The sequence below is a fragment of the Boleophthalmus pectinirostris genome, unplaced genomic scaffold (genome assembly GCF_026225935.1).
Source record: "Boleophthalmus pectinirostris isolate CB_2022bp ecotype Guang Dong unplaced genomic scaffold, ASM2622593v1 HiC_scaffold_23, whole genome shotgun sequence".
Taxonomy (NCBI): domain Eukaryota; kingdom Metazoa; phylum Chordata; class Actinopteri; order Gobiiformes; family Gobiidae; genus Boleophthalmus; species Boleophthalmus pectinirostris.
This window is the reverse complement of record NW_026571207.1, coordinates 34,855,962-34,871,439: the sequence shown is the minus strand read 5'-3', so window position 1 is coordinate 34,871,439 and position 15,478 is coordinate 34,855,962. Positions and strand designations below refer to the sequence as shown.

Genomic DNA, 15,478 nt, shown 5'->3' with positions numbered 1-15,478 from the left:
CCTCTCTCTTCTCTCTCTTCTCTCTCTCTTCTCTCTCCCCCTCGCTCTGTCTCTTCTCTCCTTCTCTCTCCTTCTTTTTCTCTCTCCCCCTTGCTCTCTCTCCCTCTCCTTCTCTCTCTCTTTCTTTCTCTCTTCTCTCTCCCCTCTCTTTCTCTCTCTCCCCTTCTCTCTATCTCTCTCTCTGTGTATCTCTCTCCCCTCTCTCTCTTCTCTCTCTCCCCCTCATTCTCTCTCCCACTCTTTCTGTCCCTTTCCGTCTCTCTCTTCTCTCTCCCCTCGCTCTCTCTCTTCTCTCCTTCTCTCTCGTTCTTTCTCTCTCACCCCGTTGCTCTCTCCCCCTCTGCTTCTCTCTCTCCCCTCTCTCTCTATCCCTTTCTGTCTCTCTTCTCTCTCTCCCCTCTCTCTTCTCTCTCCCCCTTGCTCTCTCTCCCTCTTTCTCCCTCTCCCCCTTGCTCTCTCTCCCTCTCCTTCTCTCTCCCCTCTCTCTGTCTCTCCTTCTCCTTCCTCTCCACCTCCCTCTCGCCGTCTCCCCCCCCCATCTCTCTCCTCCGTCTGTCTCTCTACCCCCCCTCCCTCTCGTCTCTCGTCTCTTCTCTTCTTGTCCTCTTTCCATCCGTCCGTTTGTTGATTAGATTGTCCGGGTGCGGGCCGACCCCTCTCGAGTGTCCTCCGCGCCTGGATCCAGTTCAGGCTCGGCTCAAACTCCAGCTCCTTCAACACCCAAACTCTTCATCCATTAGAGGACGCATGCAGACCTATGTATAATGTATGCCCGGGGAGGACGCGCTTTTAGCCTTCTGCTGCTGCTGCTGCTGCTGGCATGTTGCAAAATCACATACCAGCAAAAAAAAAAAAACGCACCCCCTTTTAATGCAAACACAAGCGAACATGGAAGTTTTCCGAGGTCACGTGCAGTTCAACGTAAAGCCACTGAAATAAGATAAAAGTTTCGGTAGCTCGTGTATTTTGCATGAGGACGACAAAGTGCACGCAACGCTATTTTATTTAAAGACGGAACTTTCCGGGTACAGGGTCCACCACCTGCTTGTCTCCGTGGAGATGTTGCGGCGAAATAGTCGAAAATGTTCCTCAGTGTTGATTGAAAGTCTCTATATGACACAAAATGGATTCTTGTGAGCTTTAAGTCATGTTCTAATGTTGTTATCTCCTCAAAAACAGACCAACACTTGTGTTGTTTCATTCACACATTTGACTTAAAGGTCTGGAAATAATTGAATTTTGATTGCGATTTTGATTTGTGTGATGATTTAGCTTAACAAAGTTTTGGGATATATATATATTTTTTAATATAAATAAGTATTTTATATTTTATTTATATTTATATGTTTTTCTATGCCTTATTTCATGTCCAATATATAGTATAGTATATTTTATTCATATATTTTATTAATTTTATGTTTTATACATCACAAAACTGCTCTAAGGTTCATATTTGTAGCCTATATTTATTTTCAGTTTGAAATTTTTGTGCAAATTATCAATAAGAAAGTGTTTTGTTTTTTCTTTTTTTGAGAGAGCATCCTGTAAATAAAAAATAATCGTTTGAATAATCATAATAATGACTTTTTACATTATCGAGCAGTCTGTCTATATCTACAAAGCTCAAATACTCCCACCTTGTGATGTCATCAAGTGGTAGTTTTCAAGTTAACTGCTACATTTATATCATTTGTTCAGTAGAAAACCAGGTCTGAAACTGTCCAAATGATTCTAGTGAAGGTGTGTGGAGTTTGACAACACAGTGGAGCACTTCCTGTTTCGCCTCATGACATCACGAGGTGGAACAGTGTTTTCAGTTTGAGAGGAACTCGGTGTTTGTGTGTTAAACGTGTGTGAATGAAACAAAACACAACAGTAAAACAAAACAAAAAGATTAGAACACAGATCAGAAAATAGCGTGATATGTGCTCTTTAAACTATATAAACAAGTTACAGGTCAGATCTATGGAGAGGGGACCCCACTCCCAGTAAGAATGCACTTAACTTTGAGCAATAAAAACACTTGTAGTTGTGCAAATGCAAGATAAAGTAAAAGTAATGCCACACTGTGAGACATTTCAAGCAAAGCAAGTCCGTGTTCATGAAGAAAAGCTACGTCGTGCGCCGCTTTTTTAAAAAATTTGTTGCCATGACAACGTAGTATCTGTTCTCCTTTTAAGTGTACACTGCATTCGGCGTCCCCCCTCGTTCGTTCATTAGGCTGAGTGCCGTGTGTGTGTACGTCTACGCGTGTCTGTGTGTGTATTTTTAGCTCTGGCCCCGTCCCGTGATCGGCCTCTCCACAGGCTGCTGCTGCTGACGTGAGGAGGGACTGACAAACCCACCTGCCCCCTGCCCCCCCCCCCCCCCCCCCCCCCCCCCCACCGCCCCCCTGACACTGTACAGACCCTCCAGGAGGACAAACCCAAAAGCTGCCCAAATATGAGTCCGTACGATCCAAACGTCATGAAACTATTGGTAGAAATATATTTTTTTTAAAGTTGGTTCTTTCTTTGTACTGCACATAAAGAAGACATTCCCCAATATTTTTATTAATTTCACATTGTTAACACAGGTCAATATATAACTGAAAAATAAAAATAAATAAAAATAGTAACAATAATGTTAATGATAACAAGCCAGTTCACACACTCACACACTCATACACACATACACATTCACATTCACATATTCACTAAATATTTGCACAATACAATTTATCAGTCGCAGGTAAGTCCGAGATTTATATTCAGTGATCATGTGAACTTAAAAAGGGTAGAAAATAAATAAATAAATAGAAAAATAATAAAATATAAATTAATTGATAAAAAAATTTTAAAAAGTAAAATAGGTACATAAAAAATAAAGTAAAATAATAATAACAAAAACAACAACAAAGAAGATATATTTTTGTGTTTTTTTGGGGGGGCGGATAAATGTTCAAATGTAGATCATCACCTCACTTGTTTTACTTTTTAAACTGTCAGAGGAGTTAAAGCCACATTATGTAACTTTTTGCCATAAAATAGAGTAAAAGAAAAGCTTTTCTTGTTCTATTTGGTTGCGTTTTTTGGTATATCAATAGCCAGTCGTGATCTGGACTTGAGTCAGATTTGAGTCACTGTTTTTAGGATTTGAGACTTGACTTGATAAAACAGACAAAGACTTTGGACTCGACTTGGACTTAAAGATCAGTGACTTGGGACTTGACTCCGACTTGAGCCCTGTGACTTGAGGAGACTTGATGCTTCTCCTAAAAATATATATATATATTTTTTTCGCTTTACACTTGATACATGCTGTGCCTAATTTTACAAGAACAAACTGGAACATGTCGCTCCCACTTCTCTTTTTGTTACTTTGGATGTAACTGAAGTACTGTGATGTGGTATCCTCAAATGTACTACAGTAATATACAATATAATACAGTACAATACAGTAATATACAGAACAATACAGTAAAACAGAGGGAACTACAAAAAACTTGATCCTTCCGTTTCAGTGCAGATTAAATAACTGTTATTAAGCACTTTGAAATCTTAATTATTTATATTCTGACCGTAATAATTCACACTAAGATCTTGTCAAGACATTTAAAAAGGAAAAAATACCTTACTTACTTATATAAATACTAAGCTATATTTGGTGCTTTGGTTTGGTTTAAAGACTTGAAATGACTTGAAGCTCAAAGCAGACGACTTGGACTTGACTTGGACTTATGGGCCAGTGACTCGAGACTTGACTTGGACTTGAGGTCAAAGACTTGAGACTTCTAAAACAATGTCTTGGTCCCATCTCTTCCAAGTAGCTCACCGAAGGATTTCTGAATTATACGTATTGTACTAAATAACTCAAATTTGATGAAGTACCGCTGTAAATGTGTTATTTTGTGTTTTGTGCACCAATAAATGGATAATGGTTTAATGTTTTATAGGCATTTAACTGTACAACATCTAAGTCTTGCCCTCTTATATCGAATCCATTTCTTGCAACCACGGCATTTTCATTTTGTAAAGCTGCAAAAGGTTGGAGATCCCTGTCTTATCCCGTGAGAGGGCTTGCATCTCCACAAACCTGACTCTTATACACCCTGAAGACGCTCCTCCTGCTTGTTTCCGTCTCTCTGTGTGTATAGATTTAACTTTGGTTCGTGCGTGTGACGTCCCGCTGCCAGAAAGTTACATACTGTGCCTTTTAAAGTGAACCCGCAAGCCTCGATGAGCTTCATTTGACTGGAGCTGAACGCCGTGGGTCACGTCGCACTCCCTCAGTCCACTTCTTTGTACAGTCGGCTTGTAACGGACATTTCCAGAATAGTATTGGTCTTGCTCTGTATTGGTAACAAATCAGAATAAGTGTTTTTTTATAGTGTGGTAGTGAGTCCGTTCTGTAGATGTTGACATTTTAGTAGATTAGGTTAGATTTATAAAAACTGACCGGGCGGGAGACGGCTTTGTAAAACGATAAAACATTCCCATAAAAAAACGATCTTTCTAAATAGACCAACACAAAACAATAAGGTAAAAACTGTATTGTCATGACACGTTTTCTATTCTAAATCCGCATGACCTGCTGTTGAACCTGTGCGCATACGCAGCGCTGGACCGTCGGCTGGAATGGCACGTGTAAAAATAGGGCTGTCACAAATGTTAAGTGGTCAGTTGCAGTTTCAGACATAACTACAGTGACACATATTCACACGTTGTCACAAGACCAAACTCCCGAGCTCCATAGAACCAGAATAAACCGAAGTGTATTACGCAGTTCCCCATGAGCGCTCAAAGGCTCCCTGGTCCCCGTAGGAAACAGCAGCAGCTCCGTTGATTCTAATGGAATGACCTCATGACCTTAGATAACGTCTCAAATTAGGGCTGTTCCGATACGGGTGCTGGTATCTGTAAAAGCTCAGATACAGCGCGTTTTTCAGGTATCGCTATCGGTGAGTGCTCAGCCCAACCTCACAGATCTGACACTACTCTGTACTAGGGATGGGCATGATTAGTCGACGAATCGATAATTGATCATTAAGAAGTTCGTCGATTACGTTCATTTCTAATCGACAAACTGAATGTAGGTTTCTGTGCGCTGTCAGACGCAGCTTCATATCTACACAAACACTGGAGTTTCGGCCTCAGTTCCACGTTTGAGCTGTGGCACCTCCTTGGTACAGAAGCCGAGAAAAAATAAAACCAACAAAAACAACGATCAATGTGCCCGCGCGTAACAGTGAGTCTATTCTGTGTGTCGTGATGTTTTCATAGATTGTACATGTGCAGGTTTATCGCAGCTCTTTATGTTGCAGTAACCGGTGTACTGCGTAAACATGCACCACGACGAAACCGGGACACTGATGTGCATGTAAACAAAGTCACTGAGTGCTGTAGTGATCTCCAAGGTACGGAAGCCGAGAAGGGTCACAACAAACGCAAACGCTGCAACAAATACAAATGCGACAACACAACACAAAAGCTTTTCTTGTTCAATTTGGTTGCGTTTTTTGGTGTATCAATAGCCAGAGGTGGGATTTGCAAGTCGTGACCTGGACTCAGATTCGGAGTCAGATTTGAGTCACTATTTTTAGGACTTGAGACTTGACTTGATAAAATAGACAAAGACTTTGGACTCGACTTGGACTTAAAGGTCAATGACTCGGGACTTGAGCTCTGTGACTTGAGGAGACTTGATGCTTCTCCTAAAAAAAAAAATATATATATATATATATATATATATATATATATATATAATAATTTTTATTTATTTATTTTTTTTCATTTTACACTTGATACATGCTGTGCCTAATTTTACAAGAACAAACTGGAACATGTCGCTCCCACTTCTCTTTTTGTTACTTTGGATGTAACTGAAGTACTGTGACATGGTATCCTCAAATGTACTACAGTAATATACAATATAATACAGTACAATACAGTAATATACAGAACAATACAGAAAAACAGAGGGAACTACAAAAAACTTGATCCTTCCGTTTCAGTGCAGATTAAATAACTGTTATTAAGCACTTTGAAATCTTATTTATATTCTGACCGTAATAATTCACACTAAGATCTTGTCAAGACATTTAAAAAAGGAAAAAATACCTTACTTACTTATATAAATACTTATATATAATGACATTTTAAGTACAATTTAGTTTAAAAGTTAAATAAATTGCAAAAATCTGAACTGTATTTTGTGCTTTGGTTTAAAGACTTGAAATGACTTGAAGCTCGATTAAGAAAATTTAATCGAATGCCCATCTCTAATCGAACCGGCTCCAAAAAGTAACATGGGGGATCTGAATCTGTTTTTTGTTAACGATTAAAGCCTCATAAACATTTTAATACCTCCTTTTTAAAGCGAAACCTCCTCTTAAACTCCACACACTTGTCGTAAACTCGATAAAGCGGCCGAGGATTGGCAGAGAATCGATGCTTTCCGCGGCTCCCTTCACGCGGACATCGAGCGAAATGGTTAAATTGGTCTCCTGTGTTACTTATTACACGGTTGTTAACGACAACACTAATTGGAGGTTGTGCGAACAGTATTTATGTTAAGTTCGTTTGGCCAATTTCTGCAAAGTGGCTGCATTGGAAACCATTTGTGGGTCAGTAAGTCGTGCGGTCACTGAGTTTGTTGGCGAATTGTTTTAAATACAAGCTTTTGTGGTTTGCAGTAATGATATGTTTTGTTTTTTGTTTTGTTTTTGTTGTTTTCTGATCTGTGTTCTAATGCTGTTGTTCTTCTCTCAAACTTAAAACTCTGATTCCAACTTGTGATGTCATGTGGTGATACAGGAAGTGCTCCACTGTGTTTTTAAACTCCACACACCTTCAGTGGATTAGACACTTCACCTTAGTAAACGTGATTGATGTAGTTTGGGGAAACCAGGACTAGACCAGGACTAGACCAGGACTAGACTAGGATTAAACCAGGACTAGACTAGGACAAGACTAAGGCAGGACTAAAGCAGGACTAGACTGGGATAAAACCAGGACTAGACCTGGATAAAACCATACCAGGACTAGACCAGGATTTAGACCAGGACTAAAGCATGACTAGACCAGGACTAGACCAGGACAAGACTAAGGCAGGACTAGTCCCGGGATAAACCCGGGACTAGACCTGGATAAAACCAGAGCAGGACTAGACCAGGACTAAACCTGAATGTAGACCAGAACTAGACCAGGATTTAGACCAGGACTAAAGTAGGACTAAAGAAGGAGTAAACCAAGATAAAACCAGGACTAGATCAGGATTAGGCCAGGATTTAGACCAGGATTTAGACCAGGACTAGACCAGGACTAAAGCAAGACTAAAGCAGGACTAGATCAGGACTAAAGCTGGACTAGACCCGCAATAAACCAGAACAAGCCCAGGTCTAAACCAGACCAAACAAGTCTACATGAGGACTAAACTGGGCCCAGAACTGACAGAAACAGGACTAAACTCTATAACCATAACTTAAAACACAACCGTTCAACCGTTATTTACAGTCAGAAATCCTCCGACAGATCCCAACCTCGTTTTCTTTAATCCTCAGTTTCCAATCTTCTGTAGTCTCCGTCTGCTCCAGTTGTCAATATCTAAATGTAAAGCAACCAAAATACCTCCTGTGCCCGGGCTTTTCAGGATCATTGACGATTTACCAGAAGCCCATTGACCCCATAATTGATCCGCGTTCTAATTTCACCCCCGTCCCCGTCTCCCGGTGTCTTCCACGTCTTAAATAGTGAATGAACCGGGCCATAATTGCTTGTTGTGAGTCTTTATTTAAGCGTGGAGGTGGGACGGGAGAGGAACAGACTCTTTTGTTCGCCGTAATTAAGCGCGTTCCTCCTCCAGTTTGAGATCGAATGAGTCTGAAGCCGCAATTGGATCAGTGTAGCTTTGTGTGAGACAAATTAGCGAACCGGCATCTCGTTAGTGATGTAATTGTGATGTTAAAGGTCCCCTATGATGCAAAAGTGACTCTGGTGAGCTTTACGTCCTGTTAGAATGCTGTTACCTCGTCAAAAAAAGCGGTCGTTTTCAAGTGAACTGCTCCGTTTTACATTTATCCACATTTACTCAGGACTAAAGTAGGACTAAAACAGATTTAAACCAAATTACTAAACCAAATTAAACCAGGACTAGACCAAGACTAGACCAGGACAGGAATAAAGCAGGACTAAACCCGGACTAAAGCAGGACTAGATCGGAATAAAACTGGGACTAGATCGGGACTAGACTGGGACAGGACTAAAGCAGGACTAAAGCAGACTAAACCAGGACTAAAGCTAAATAAATCCGGGACTAGACCGGGACTGGATCGGGACTAGACCAGGGCAGGACTAAACCAGGACTAAACCAGGACTAAGGCATTACTAGACCAAAATAAAACTGGGACTAGACCGGGACTGGACTGAAGCAGGACTAGACCAGAATAAAACTGGGACTAGACCGGGACAAGATCGGGACTAGACTGGGACTAAAGCAGGACTAAAGCAGGACTAAAGCAGGACTAAAGCAGATATAAACCTAATTAAACCAGGACTAGACCAAGATTAGACTAGGACAGGACTAAAGCAGGAATATAACAGCAGGAGTAGACCAGAATAAAACTGGGACTAAACTGGGATGAAATTTTGACTAGACCAGGACAGGGCCAAAGTAGGACTAGACTGGGACTAGATCGGGACTAGACTGGGACAGGACTAAACCAGGACTAAAGCAGGAGGAAACAGGACTAAAGCAGGAGGAAACCAGGACTAAAGCAGAATAAATCTGGGACTAGATTGGGACTAGATCGGGACTAGATCGGGACTAGACCAGGGCAGGACTAAAGCAGGACTAAACCAGAATAAATCCGGGACTAGACTGGGACTAGATCGGGACTTGATTGGGACTAGACCAGGGCAGGACTAGACCAGGACTGGACTAAAGCTGGACTAAAGCAGGACTAGACCAGGACAAAACCAGGATTTAGAAACTAGATTTTTTTCATACTTTGGGACTTTCCAAGCATATGGATTAAATCTCTGGTTGACCAGTTTGATTCTGTTTATTTTTGTACTTGTCCAAAACAACAAATAGAACAGACTGAGTATTTCTTTTTGTGAAAAACATTTATCTTTAAACTTAAAAAAAAAAAAAAAAAAGACTAAAAAGTGGAAGTTTTTCTGGACCAGACCATCCAAAACTGTCCCATATTCTCCTTTTCAGCCTCCGGCCCCGTGTTCCTCGGTGGTTTTTAACTCGCGTTTCCGCAGCTCTTTGGTTATAAAAGTTTAAATGGGACTTCATACTTGTCTGATCGCATTAGGAGAGGTTGTTTCCGACTCCTGGCCTCCTGTCTGTGTGTCTCCGTTCTTAGATCAGAGGTTGTGAGTGTGATTCCCATTCCACTGTCTGAACCCTGGAGCCAAACACCAGCCCAGCTTTGGTCTAAGTGCAGGAGCAGGAAGTCCAGCTCTTCATAACGACAAACTCATCTGAACCTGGAGCCTCTGTGCGGCTCTAACACAATCACATTCTCCGTGTGCGTGAACTCTGTGGCTTCAGTCGTACGCCGTAAAGTCGATGGTTCAATTCCTGCGCTCCGTAGTTCATACAGTTCACTTTATGCAGTTGTGTCATGTGGCAAGACACTTCACCTTTCTTGAACCTGTTGTGTTTGGTTTTGGTTGCTCCAATGGTTAAAACCAGGACTAATCCAGGACTAAATTAGGACTAAACAAGCACCAAGCCAGGAGTAAACCATGTCCAAACCAAGTATAAACGAGAACCAAACCAGGACCAAACCAGGACTAAACTTGGTCTAAACCAGGACTACAGGACTAAATCAAATCCAAACCAGGATCAAACCAGGGCCGAACCAGGACTACACCAGGACTAAATCAGGACCAAGGTAGGGCCAAACCAAGACCACACCAGGACCAAAGCAGGACTAAACCAGGGCCAAACCAGGGCCAAACCAGAACCTAACCAGGACCAACCCAGGGCCAAATCAGTGCCAAACCAGGACCAAAACAGGACTAAACCATGACTAAAACAGGACTATACCAGGACTAAAACAGGACTATACCAGGACTACAGCAGAACCAAACCAGGACCAAACCAGGACTAAAGCAGTATTAACCAGGGCCAAATCAGGACCAAATCAAACCAAACCAGCACCAAACCAGGACTAAAATACCAGGACTGAACCAGAGTTAAAGGTTCCTCTGTCTGAGCCCTGGAGCCAAACACCAGCCCAAGTTTGGCTTAAGTGCAGTACCAGGAAACCCGGCTCTTTATAACGGCAAACTCTTTCCCATTGGTGTGTATTACATGGCCGTATACTTCAACTTAATGTATGTAAAGTGCATTATCAGGAAGCGCATAATGATAATGACAAAATGTTTCCAAAAATCAATTTAAGCAGTTTAAAGTGCAGATGACAGATCGGACTACTCGCTTTTCTAAAATAGACTTACCTCGACATACAGTATACTGAAAATCTTGCCTGTTTTTTTTATTTTATTTAATTTTTTTTACTCTTGGGCAGCAAATATGGCTTAAAGGTTGTATAGAGGATTTTTTAAGGGAAGTGAAATACAGCGACAGTCCTTTTTCAAATGTTGTGCATGCGTGACAACACCTTCCTCCTCCACAGCTCCACAAGTAGAAACACCTCCTCCCGTCTCTTTACTCTAGAAATCACGTTTGTTTACATCCAGTGTGCGTTCAGAATTACTGTTGAAGTGACCTGTCTAGAAATATTTCAGCGACCGACGCGTCAGTTTTTAGACCCTTCTTCTGCTTCGGTCGTGCCATCCCTGGAAGAAATCTCCAAGAATCACCTCAGTTTGTCTTCGCTCCTTTTCCCCTTCTCTTCTTCTTTCAGCGACCTCAAAAACGCACTTTCTTTTGCGGTGAACTGGTCGTGGATTCTCGTCCGCCGTCTCGACAAACTTTGTGCGAATTGCGAGGAAGCAACAGTTTGAAAAAGCCTCTAAGAACCGCTGCATAAACCCAAAATCCCCGCACGCCGGCGAGTCAGTGGCACTAGAAACGTAGGGTGTTTGATTGACAACCTAACAGCCAATAGATAAAGAGGGAGCCTCGTTTTCTATTGGCTGATGTTTATCTGGCCTCACTACGTCCACAGTTGATAGATTTTCTTTTTTTTTTTTTTTTTTTTTTGGTCATCATAATTACAAGGCTGATGCGTCTCTGTAACGGTATTTTAAATTTTCAATGACAATTTGAAACTAAAAAAAAAGTCCTCCATACAACCTTTAAGAGATAACTTCATCAGTGTTACCATAGCAACCATAACGTTAACATGGACCAAAAGGTGTCTAAATTACACAGTAGTTACGATTTAAAGGTGTATTGTGTAACTTCTGTCAAATTGCTTTGTCTGGAATGTTTCACAGTACGGCATTAAACTTTTCTATGTTCACGGAGGCCAGTGTTACAGGTCAGATCCGTGCAGAGGCGACCCAACGCTCACAGGCTCAAATTATCCAAATGATTCTAGTGAAGTTGTGTGTAATAGGCACATCCGGTTAGAGTTGTGTGGATAAAGGCACCACGTTATGACATCAGTAGGTGGGACGGAGTACTTTGAGGTATTTTTATGTAGTAGTACTTTGCGTGTATTGCAGTATGTTGTAGTTGTAGTCCAGTCCTGAGTACATGCACATATGGAGGGCTGTTCTGTCCTCGTCTCCTTGTATGGTCGTGTGTCTGTCAGCCCTTTCTCTCTCTCCTCCTCTCTCCTTCTCTCTCCTCCTCTCCACTCTTCTTTTCCTCCCTCTTTTCTCTCTCTCTCTCTCTCATTCGTCACATTCTCTCTTCTCTCTCCTCTCTTCCTCTTTCTCCACCCGTCCCACTCGCTCTCTCTCACTCACCCGCCCTCTTTTCTCCTTCTCTCTCCCTCTTTTATTCCCCCTCTTTCATTCGCCGTCTCCCCCTCTCTCTTCTTTTTCCTCCCTTTCCTTCCCTTGCTCTCTCTTTCTCTCTCTAGTTCACCCCTCCTCTCTCAAGTTCCTCTCTCTTTTTCTCTCTCTTTCTCTTCTTTAGTTCTTCTCTCTCTCTTCTTTTTCTAGTTTCTCTCCCCCTCTCTCTCTCTCCTCTCTAGTTCTCTCTCTCTCTTCTTTCTAGTTTTTTATCTTTCTCTCCTCTCTAGTTCTTCTCTCTTGTTTTTTTTATTATCTCTCTCTCCTCTCTAGTTCTTCTCTCTTGTTTTTTTTTATTATCTCTCTCCTCTCTAGTTCTTCTCTCTTGATTTTTTTATCTCTCTCTCCTCTCTAGTTCTTCTCTCTTGTTTTTTTTATTATCTCTCTCTCCTCTCTAGTTCTCCTCTCTTGTTTTTTTTTTAAATCTCTCTCACCTCTCTAGTTCTTCTCTCTCTTCTCGCTCTAGTTCTTCTCTCTCTCTTCTCTCTCTCTCTCACATGATCATCTCGGTGACACACTTGCATAATGTTAGTCCAGTGTAAAGTGGAGCAGTGTCGGCCTTGAATCAATATCTCTATTAACACAGAGAGAGAGAGAGAAGAGAAGAGAGAGAACTAGAAAGAGAACTAGAGAGAGAACGAGAGAGAGAGAATAAGAGAAGAGAGAGACAGAGAGACCTCCCAGAGAACAACTGCGTCTCACACAGCTCTGTCCAAAACACTAACTACTAATGCTCAAGTGATGTACGAAAAATAGCAGTAGTAGTAATAGTAGTAGTAACTGCACTAATATTAGTAGCAGCAATAATAATGGTAGCAGTAGTTGCAGTAGCAGCGGCACAGTAGTAATAGTACTAATATTAGTAGCAGTAGCAGAAGTAGTAATAGTAGTAATAGTAATAGTAGTAGCAGTAGCAGCAGTAGTATTATTAGTAATAGAAGTAATAGTAGTAGTAGTAATAGTAGTAATAGTAGTAGCAATAGCAGTAGTAGTAATAGTAGTAGCAGTAGCAGCAGTAGTATTATTAGTAATAGAAGTAATAGTAGCAGTAGTAGTAATAGTAGTAGCAGTAGCAACAGTAGTAATAGTAGTAGTAATAGTAATAATGGTAGTAGCAGTAGCAGCAGTGGTAATAGTAGTAGCAATAGTAGTAGTAATAGTAGTAGTAATAGCAGTAGTAGTAGTAATAGCAGTAGTAATAGTAGTAGTAGTAGAGTAGCAGTAGTAATAGTAAAATAGTTGTAACAGTAGTAATAGCAGTAGTAGTAATAGTAGTAGAAGTAGCAGTAGTAATATTAACAGTAGTAGTCAAAGTAGCAATAGTAGTAATAGTAGTATTGTAATACATCTACATCCTGCTAATCTGATTCTTCATTATAGTCAAAATAACAACATAACAAAAAAATATATGAAAATAAGAAGTATAATCTCGTGCAGTTTAGATGATCGTAAGTTTGTCATTACCAAACGATGCAGATGTGGGTCAGACAGACGGGAGAACTGAACCACTTCCTGTTTTCGTCTCGTCGGTTTCTCTCTCTCTTGTCGTATTGTAAGAAGCCAATTTCAGCTAATGACATCATGTTTCCCCGTGAACTCTGACCCGTGCAGCCTTTTTAATCCTATGTAGAGCTTTTGAAAACACGGCATGATGCATAAGTGGTGTGTTATTGTTGGCAGAGGAGGTTGTGTGCAGAGGGTCGTTTGGGCAGAAAAAGTCTTTGGAGGCCGTCCCACTTTTCGGGGACCGCGGAACCTCGTGAGATGAGCCGACATCAACACACAGGTTCTTTTATGTCATGTTAGAATGTTGTTACCTCCTATTGTTCGTTCATTTGTTTTTTTCAAAATAAAACCAAAAATAATAAAAGGAAAAAAACAACTATTTTCTCCAAAATAAAAATGAAAAAAATAGATGTCGATTTGGTTTTTCAGTTTTTAGTTTTGTGTTTAAATGAATAATGGAAAAAACAAACAAAACAACAGTTTCCCGTTTATGTGACTTAAACTGCGATGCCGGACTGAACCAGGACTAAACCAGGACTAAATCAGGTCTAAATCAGGTCTAAATCAGGTCTAAACCAGGACTAAATCAGGTCTAAATCAGGACTAAACCAGGACTAAATCAGGTGTAAACCAGGAATAAACCAGGACTAAATCAGGTCTAAATCAGGACTTAAACCAGGACAAAATCAGGTCTAAACTAGGACTGAGACCGGGACTGAGACCGGGACTGAGACCGGGACTGACCAGAACTAAGACCACAATTGAGGCGGGGACTTAGACCAGAAATGAGACCGGGACTGAGACTGGGACTAGACCAGAACTAAGACCAGGATTGAGACGGGGACTGAGACCAGGACCAGACCAGAACCAGACCGGAACCACACCGCAACCAGACCGGGACTGAGACCAGGACTGAGACCGGGACCAGGACCAGGGCTGAGACCAGTTTAGTCCTGGTTTAGTCCTGGTTTAGTCCAGGTTTAGTCCAGGTTTAGTCCTGGTTTAGTCCTGGTTTAGTCCTGGTTCAGTCCGGCATCACAGTTTAAGTCACGAAAACAGGAAACGGCCATTATCCGTTTTTTTTGTTTTTTTTTTTGTTTTTTTTCCATTATTAATTTAAACACATAATCGAAAACTGAAAAAACAAATTGTTATCTGTTTGTTGTTTTTTTTCATTTTGGTTTTGGAGACAAATAATGAAGAAAATTGTTGTTGTTTTTTCATTTTCTTATTTTTGGTTTTATATTGAAAAACGAATGACACACGGATTGGTTTCATTCACACTTTTGAGTAACTGTTGATGAAATGCAGTGAGAATTTGCTTAATTTTTTGCTCAAATACAGTATTTACATAATGATGTTTTATAATTTAGGAATTGATTTTGTTGATGACAGTTAGAAAAGAAAGTCAAAACAAAGTTGTCAGCGGTGTGCTTCTACGGTAGCCCTGAAGGGACATGCTGATGTTCAAACTTAGATGAAAAATGTATAAAAACGCAATGTACAAAATGCAAACTAGTTCGGAAACTGCCAGAAATTACCTCAAAATAATGTCTCATTCCTTCTCTGTGGCAATACGAAAAAAGAAATGATCACTGAAAGATTCAAAGCTGCACTGTGTAACTTTTCTGCTTGTATCCACGTTGATTTTTGCTTGAAATGTCCCACGGTATGGCATTAAACTCGTCTATTGGTAGATCAATCATGCATTCTTACTGTGATCTTCCTGTCTTCATGAGATGAGACTAATGCCATACTGTGGAATATTTATGGACAAAGCAATACTATCTCTGTAGAAACTGTGCGAGGAAGCAAGAAAGTGATGAGACAAGGAAGCGAGGAGACAAGGAAGCGAGGAGACGAGGACGCGATAAGGCGAGGAAGCAAATCAATGGGAAAACGTGCATTCTTACGGTGAGCTGCCTGTATCCATGGAGATAAACTTAATCCCGTACTGTGGAACATTTTAGGCAAAGCACGAACATCTCCATGGAAACGACAGAGGTATTTGTTGTTGGATGGCTGGAGAATGACACACGGTGATGCAG

The 15,478-nt window shown here is 40.9% G+C and overlaps 1 protein-coding gene across 3 annotated transcripts in view; it reads left to right on the top strand.

The window, feature by feature from the left end:
• Positions 1 to 15,478, top strand: part of ppargc1b (peroxisome proliferator-activated receptor gamma, coactivator 1 beta) — a 247,846-nt gene that overhangs the window by 156,088 nt on the left and 76,280 nt on the right. Inside the window, exon 1 of one of the 3 annotated variants that reach the window (XM_055158970.1) lies at positions 15,244 to 15,344. The exons of the other annotated variants lie outside the window; for them this stretch is intronic. The gene's annotated coding sequence lies outside the window, so the exon portion shown is untranslated. Of the gene's footprint in view, positions 1 to 15,243; positions 15,345 to 15,478 lie in introns of those variants that run through there. 3 annotated transcript variants of the gene reach the window in all.